The sequence below is a fragment of the Oreochromis aureus genome, linkage group 3 (assembly GCF_013358895.1).
Source record: "Oreochromis aureus strain Israel breed Guangdong linkage group 3, ZZ_aureus, whole genome shotgun sequence".
Lineage (NCBI taxonomy): Eukaryota > Metazoa > Chordata > Actinopteri > Cichliformes > Cichlidae > Oreochromis > Oreochromis aureus.
This window is the reverse complement of record NC_052944.1, coordinates 72,462,224-72,470,530: the sequence shown is the minus strand read 5'-3', so window position 1 is coordinate 72,470,530 and position 8,307 is coordinate 72,462,224. Positions and strand designations below refer to the sequence as shown.

Here is an 8,307-nt window from a genome sequence, read left to right as displayed (position 1 = left end):
TTGTGACATTACCAATAAGTTTGATGTGTCACATGGCCCTCTTCCTATTGGAAAAACAAGTTGTATCCAAAATGGCCGACTTCTAAATGGCCACCATGGTCACCACCCATCTTGAGGAGTTTGACCCCTCACATATACTAATGTGCCACAAACAGGGCTTTGATATCACCAACCATTCCCATTTTATTACGGTGTATCCATATAAATGGCCCACCCTGTATATATTATACATTTTATACCATTACTCTTTCATAATAAAGCGTTTTTGTATGAATTTATGGTCCATGTAAAGGACTATAATCACATATGCATGGCCACGATGTCAGACTGAAGCATAAACTGTTAAACCTCCACACCTTTCTGATGGAAAACCTTTTGAAACAAAAAATGTATATTTGTGATTTATTGGAGAAACATTAACTTGTAAACCAGGCTGATTCTTTTTAACAGAAACCAACACTGTTTGGTTTTTAACAGTTCACCTGCAGACACAAACACAAACACACCGACAAACAGCAACACTGATCAGAGCAAAGCAGACATTTCTCTGTTATCTCGTTGTGATAATCTACTTTGTTTGGTCTAATCTGAGAATCTGAATTTCATAAATCTAACTAAGATTAAATTCAAGTTCCGAATGAAGTCACTGATTATGAGAAGTAACTTTGCACTTGTTTGACTTTCCCATAAGTGTTGAAGAAAGAGGAAGTAATAACTTCATATAAATGTGTCATAATAAAAGAGGTGAATGATGGAGGAGGCAGCATTTACCTGTAGCCTCCATAAAACCACAGCTGTTCCTGAGAGCTTTGTCCACCTTTGATTGTCTTTAAGTTGTGTTGGAGCCACAGAGAGCAAATCTTTGTTCTTCATGGAGAACCAGTGAGGCTGTTTGGACTTTCCTATGAAACATCAGTGCAGGAGTCTCTCAGTACATCTGTTTACAGTGAGGGACAAAGAAGCAGCAGAAACACACACAGAGAAAACATGGAAAAGATGAGCAGCGGCAAATAGTCTGCAGGGAGAGAGCATGCAGCTGCTGCAGCTCTTCCTGGAAATCACATTACTGTAATCAGAGTACAGGAGAGTAAATGAGTACATTTCCACTTTGTGATTGAGGTGATTTTCTTCTTGAGACTGTGTCAGATAAAGTCTGAGAGGTTTTGGTTTTTCAGATGATAAAACACATTGAATTCATTTCATATGATGAGATGTAGATGTAGACTTAAAACAACAAGCCCGTCACCTCTGTCACACCATAGCAGCCATGTTCCTGTCCACTCCTGCTTTACATACAGATATTTGACAAACAAATAGGTTTTTTGTTAATCCTTTACACAATACAAAAAACATAGAAGAAAAGGAAAGTTCAAAATATATATTAAAATTGAAAAGTTAAATAAACACTGATCATAAATCCAGCAGGTCTGATCGCTCAAACAACATGAAGAAATAGTTCATGAAGGCAAAATGTAAATAAAACACGTACTCTGTTTAAAACCAACAAACTTGATTCTGGTGTCGTCTGTCTCTGGCACTTTGTTCCCTCATAACTTCATAAGATATGAAATCTTCAAGGCTAAAACACACATGTCACTTTTACTAAATGAGTACATTTTACAGCACCTACTACAGGTGTAAATATATAAAAACAAAATCTTCATCACAATATCGTCTGTGAGGAATAGAAAGAAATGCAGGTTAAAACAATGCATTCAGGGGAAACTGGGGAAGACTCATGTGACCATGTGGGAAATGTGGCTGCTCAGCCAGTTTTAATTTAGAGTAAAAATAAACAGCTGAAAAAACAGCAGAAGTCCTCACCTTCAAAATAATTATTTGATATTCTGATTATTCATCGAGTCCTCAACAGTCTTGTTTTGATATAAAACAGGTGTGTGTGTGAGTCAGTATCCTGGTCAAACTGGTTCAGCAGTGAGTGTTTGCTGATCATACAAATGGGCTCTTTTTTGTTTCATATCACATGATCTGTTGGTATGTGCAGCAAAAGTAAAAACACTCAAAGCTTCTTTCCTTCTCCATTTTTATTTTTTTTTATAAAAGTAGAGCTAACATAGTTGCTTAGATGTTAACAAGGTGATTATCTCAGGCTGTCTGATAGCGATAAAACCACATAGTTTAAAAAATCATGGAATGGAACATTATTATCTACGCAAACTTAGATTTTACTGACTTTTAAAAATTCTATTTTGCAAACACTACTCATATACAGAGTTTAAATATAATTTATAGTTGCTTGTCAAAGAGAAGAAAATAAACAGAATTGAAAACTGCAGCTTCCTTGAATGTAAATGTTTATTATTCAAATACTGAAATGATGACAGAGACGGAGATATGACGAGACATTAGGAAACATGACTAAAAAGCATAAGAGAAGAAATGTGGATCAAACTGTGACCAACATTAAATAGTCCTTTCCTTTCTTTGTGCTGACAGTCAGTGAGAAGAGAAGAAGAGAAGAAGCCGTCTGTGGTCATCAAGCAGTCAGAAACCACTCTGGATGTTAGTCACTGGAAATAAAACATGAACAGTGCTGGATTCAGAGCTGTGGGAAGAAAGATGCTGAAATGCACCCCGTGGTGGATCATAGAGACTACGCTGAAACTCAAAGACAAATGAAAAATAAATAAACATTAAACTTTTCCTTTATTTATGTATATCTGATTCTAATATCTAACTTTAATGAACAGGGTTTGAATCAGATTTAAATAATTTCACTGTGAAAACCATCAAACTCTGACGTTAAAGGAAACGTTAAGTGTTCTGTGGAGAGCTAAATATTCATGTTTCATTGTAACAACACTGCCACCATGAGGTTAAGTGGACAATGACAATGACAGCTGTGCAGACATAATCTACTGACTGGAACACAATGATTCAGATGTATGAGCTTTATAAATATCTGCATTGTATATAACTGTGGATGAAGATTCCTTTACTTTCACTTTACTTGTATTCACTTTTATTTACTTGTATATTTTATTTTATTTATTCACTTTTATTTACTTGTATTCAGGTTAATCATGAAATAGTCAGTGGAATAAACATGACTGTACTCATGACTGGGCAGTAATACTTCTAATATGAACCAAAGAACAACATATTTCAACAGCACAGAGAAAATATTTAAAATGTGTTTAATATTTCTGATGGAAAGGCTGTCGACAGTGCATGAGCCCTCTTGTGGTGGGAAAACGCAGTTACACTATTGAGTACATGGTCCAGAGCACAGAGGTTGAGCAACATATAGCAAGAGCCACCTTGCAGTTGTGTGCGTTGCTAAAGAACTGTGAGTAGACATTGATCCCTGCTTGCCTGGAAAGGACAGTCTTGAGCCTTTTATGTCATTCAGGAATTTGGTTTATGTAAAAGAAAAATGTAATATATACATATATATATATATATATATACACGTGTGTGTGTGTGTGTGTGTGTGTGTGTGTGTGTGTGTATGTATGTATGTGTGTGTGTGTGTGTGTGTGTATGTGTGTGTGTATAGATACATAGATAGATAGATAGACTATAGACTGATACTGAAATCATAAATTTTGACATCTGCCTATATAGTTTATTTTAAAATTTATAAAGCTGTTTTTTATATATATCTTGTTGCATTTTGTATTAGGTCATACTCAAATTACTCAAATACTCAAAAGACCAAACACTTTAAAAGACCAAGCTATTCTATTATACTTGCATGCAAAGAATACACGCCACCCAAAATATTTCACGGTTCAACGCTGATTTTTTTTTATTTAAACATTTAGCAAAACTTTAAATCTAAGTACAAAGTAATATTCAAAAATAATTTAAAATGCAATCTTATGCAGATTTCAAAAGCTCTTTTGTTCTGAAAAAAGAAGTGCAATATCAGGACAAAATGATCTTTATATTCCACAACTTAAAATGGACTCTTTCATACTTAAAGCTAAATGTAAATAGACATCCAGAGTGGAAATAAGTGCAAATGAAAGCAACATGGCTTCATGACACTCATCTGTTATCAAGATGGATGTCAGTAAGCTGTTTCTATCACATTTAACCTGACACTGAATTTTATGTCAAACCTTAACACAAGTGTCAAAGTTCGGTTTGTTTTTTAAAGTAAAACTTAAGTCTATCTTTTGTATGGTCAGACTTAGCAATTACAACACACAGACGTCCAAGCTCCATAAATCGGTTGTTAAACTTAATGTAAGATCGCTTTGCATTCAAAAATGAACTTACTTGCTTTACTTCTCTGGGGTAGCTTGCTCAGAGATTAAATGCCGGTTTGGCTGCAGGTGCTTTCAGTGTGAAGCAACTCTACAATGCCGACAGGTCTCATACACAACAGCCACTCTACTGTGTGACGCATGCTAAGGTCACTACCTCGGTTATGCTGTGTTGCAAGTTTTGTGAGATGCTTTTGTGACATTTAATGGATCGGGTTACATTTTTTATTTCTCCCCGATATCCAATAAAGTAATTTAGGTCAGGATCTGAATGATACCAATACTGTATCTGATCGGTCCATCCCTAGAACAAACAAGTCAGACCTGCTCAGTTCCTGGTTTATTTCTCTAAAGTGAAAGAAGAAAACATTTTGTCTTTAAATTACATCTGTATAACTGTAATACTTGGACTTAACAGTAGATGGCTGCAGACTCTAAATGGATGTTTTGGCTATGTTAGGCTTTAGAGTAGTTTAACCCAAGAGCTGGGACACATGAATCAGCCAGACTGATCATACATGTAAATTATCGGACACCAAACCCTTTCAGCTCTTTGCTGAGGAGGTGAGAACATTAGATCTTCTTAATGTTTTGCTTTTTATTTTTTTAAGTGACTTCATTGTGTTGTAGTTTACAGCAGGGGTGGGAAACTCCAAGCCTTGCCCTGGGTCAACACACCTAAATCAAATGATCAGTTCAGGCCTCTGGAGAACTTCAAGACATGTTGAGGAGGTAAATTAGCCATTGAAATCAGCTGTGTTGGATCAAGGACACATGTAAAACCTGCAGGACACCAGCCCTCGAGGCCCACCCCTGGTTTTCATCATTCACTAACAAATACATTCCCAGTTCAGTCTCAGAAGGAGACGCAAATGCCTTTGGAATCCCTTTCCTCTTTGGTTTTTAGATGATATAAAATGCCAATCCTATAGTAAATGGTAAATGGCCTGTATTTATATAGCGCCTTTATGGTCCCTAAGGACCCCAAAGCGCTTTACATATCCAGTCATTCACCCATTCACGCACACATTCACACACTGGTGATGGCAAGCTACATTGTAGCCACAGCCACCCTGGGGCGCACTGACAGAGGCGACAGAGCATAGTCTCAAACATGCACATCCTGGAATGAACAAAGGCCATCAAACATGAATAAATTAAACATAAGAACAGTCAAGGACATAAATCATATTAGTAGAGGATAAAATTTGAAAACTCAAGTTAAAAATACATTGTGAGCATGCAGGTCTAATTCAGTGAGAACGAGAGGGAGGAGGAACGGACCAGTTAGGGACCAGCAGCTGGACGTCAGTGGTTGGACTGGTGGACTACTTCACTGAAGAGTAGACGACGTCTGGCTCTGGTTTAAAGTCTGAACACAAACACACACAGTTCAAACAACATTACAGTTTTCTCTCTGATAGAAATGAGCCATTAGATATTCTGTGCTTAAGTCACGATGTGGTTAGAATAACACATATAATAAAAGATACAGAGCAGCTGTACCTTTTATTTTCTGCCCAGCAGTGACATCTTGTGTTGCATCGAGTGCAGCTGGATCATTCTCTGCACAATAAAACAAAGAAATGAATAAAGGGACACCTGCACCGCAGCAAAAACATAACCATACTACTTTTGTTTATGTACAGATTAATAAGGAATTTTTATAAATAGCAACAACTTTTCAAGCTTTTTGCTTTTTTAAAAAACAAACAAACAAACAAACAAAAAAACATCCCTTCTGCTGTGTTAGACAATTGTTAGACAAACCAGACAAGACTGTGGTGAGAAATGTCACAACCTCAGAGAACAGTTATCTGGATAAATAACAGGAAGTTGCTGCTGAGGGTTTTTTAGACAGAATTTTACAGAAGTGGGAGGTTGTTGGTCTTTTAGTCCTTTGTGTATTAGAGAAATAACTGTGTATGTATATTGTGTGTACCAAACCCAGACACATCTGGGATTAATCTGAACTGCTTCTAAATTTACTGCTCAGTTATGACACTGGCAGAATTCACAACACATCTGACATCTGGCCTATGTGAGGCAGACCTGTGACTGCCGCAACGTGGGAGATGTTGATTGGTACAGCTGCTGCGTTAGCTTTGCTCCAACTCACTGACAGGAAAGACAGAGACGGCTAGGGAAGTACTTCACATTTAAAGGGAAGGACCAAAAAGTTGCAAAAAGGAAATGCAAACAATGTTACTGTAAGAAAATACTTCCAGTTTAGTGAAACACATAAAGGACTGGCATCTAGAAATAAGTTAAGTAAGTTTCAGTTCACAGTAAATTCCAAAGTATTATTCTTCTCACATTTTCCTGAAATGTCATTATTAGTTTGTTTGAGAGAAGCAGAGCTTTTCAAAAAGGTAATTTTTTTTCAGTGACTAAAAAAAAAATTCCTATGGTAATGTAACTCTAACAATGTAACTGTAACATAAGTTGGCCACTCAGCAAACATCTTAACATTTCAGTCTCTGGTCCGGAACCAAATATATTGTTAAAATTTTAAATAAATGACCAGCCACCTTGTTGGTGTTAAAACGGCATTTAAAAAAAGGAGTTTATGTTTAAATACGTACGATGATCATTTTGTTTTTCTGTTTAAGTTTGCGTTCTTAGGGGCGTGGCCTCTTTGACTTACAGGTGGATGGAGAAACTGTTATTAGCTGTATGCTAAGCTTCACCTCAGCTAATTGGAGTCCTTGAACTGGATCTCTACATAGTGTTTGTTCTGTTGGTGCCCTTGGGAGCATTTTTAATGTCATTATATGACAAATAATACGTCTGATGTGCGATATGATGTGTGGTTTGGAGATGGGGGTACTAACAAAAAGACAGATGGCCAAGCTGGAGGTGTTAAAATTTTTGAGTTTTGTTGAGAGAACTAACGTTGAAGCTTCACAATGTCAGGCCCAGAAACCTGGGGTGATGCCATAGTCTATTGCATATAGTCTATTAAATTAACATGAACTCATAATAATGGAAAATAAAACAAAAAAACAAGTGACCCACATTAGCATGGTAAAAAGTAGCTGAAACTTTCCATTCCAAAGGTGCAATAACGTGACTGGTCACTTTTTTCCTGTTTAAGCTGCTGATAGGCTCTTTGGAAGCAAGCCATCTGTGTTCACCTACATAGGTATTCACTCTCTGGCTGAACCTATAATTTATGTTTATTTATTTATTTGGGTTTTTTTAATTACATAATCCTAAATCTCTACACTTCCATTAAGTGTTCTCATTTTATGAACCACAACCCAGCCCCCGACCACAATTCTTAATAAAACTAAATTTACCTCTTTTTGATTTGACTGCTTTTTGTTGACAATTTGATAAAATGACCTCAGTGTAGGTGACTTGGTTTTCTGGGACTTCTTCAGGATTTTCAGCTGAAAAAAACAACATTTAACCCGAAATTAGTTAGGGGTAAATTAAGAGAATAAGAAATAGAAATAGAAAAAAGAACATGTTTTTTAATTACTGTGTAACAGCTTGGAGTTACTTCCATTGGGAGTGAGAGTAAATATAAAAACATCTAATCACGACAGCTGTGTACCTTATTCAGAAGAACTGTAAAATCCAGAAGTCTAGGTCTCACCTTCAGGTTTCCTATGAGCATGCCGTCTCACCAGCAGAACCAGTAACACCAGTAGAAGCACTACACAGACGGATCCAACAGACAACAGCACAGAGAGAACAGATGTGGTGGTGTGTTTGTCTAAAATAAAGCAAACACAGTCATTAAGTTGTCGTCACATTGTGAATGTTGAAAGCTGCAGAAACACAGACAGGTGAGTGTGTCACCTGTGACAGTGATCCAGCTGGATGGAGACTCTCCATGACCGCTGATGTCACACTTGTAGAGGCCTTCATCAGACCTGGAAACATGCTGGATGGTCATGTGACCTGTAGGCTGCTTCCTGATGAGGGAGCCATCTTTATAGAAAGCAGCTGGGAGGTTGGAGGGAGTGGTCTTTGTTTTACAGAGCAGAGTGACGTCATCTCCCTCCATCACAGGGAGGACAGGACTCTGCAGGATCACTGATCCACCTCAACACAGAGACAA

The 8,307-nt window shown here is 37.1% G+C and overlaps 1 long non-coding RNA gene across 2 annotated transcripts; it reads right to left on the bottom strand.

Annotated features, from left to right (window-relative positions):
• Nucleotides 1–2,136: 2,136 nt before the first annotated feature.
• LOC116331596 lies at nucleotides 2,137–8,107 on the bottom strand. Of its 2 annotated transcripts, XR_004200311.2 has the most exons (6): nucleotides 8,046–8,107; nucleotides 7,840–7,959; nucleotides 7,538–7,630; nucleotides 5,742–5,801; nucleotides 5,520–5,607; nucleotides 2,137–2,531 (listed from the first exon to the last, which is right to left on the bottom strand). It is a non-coding gene; the product is annotated as an uncharacterized LOC116331596 (long non-coding RNA). The 2 variants fall into 2 exon arrangements; XR_005611204.1 differs by lacking the exon at nucleotides 2,137–2,531 and having other exon boundaries at nucleotides 2,559–5,607.
• Nucleotides 8,108–8,307: the final 200 nt, after the last annotated feature.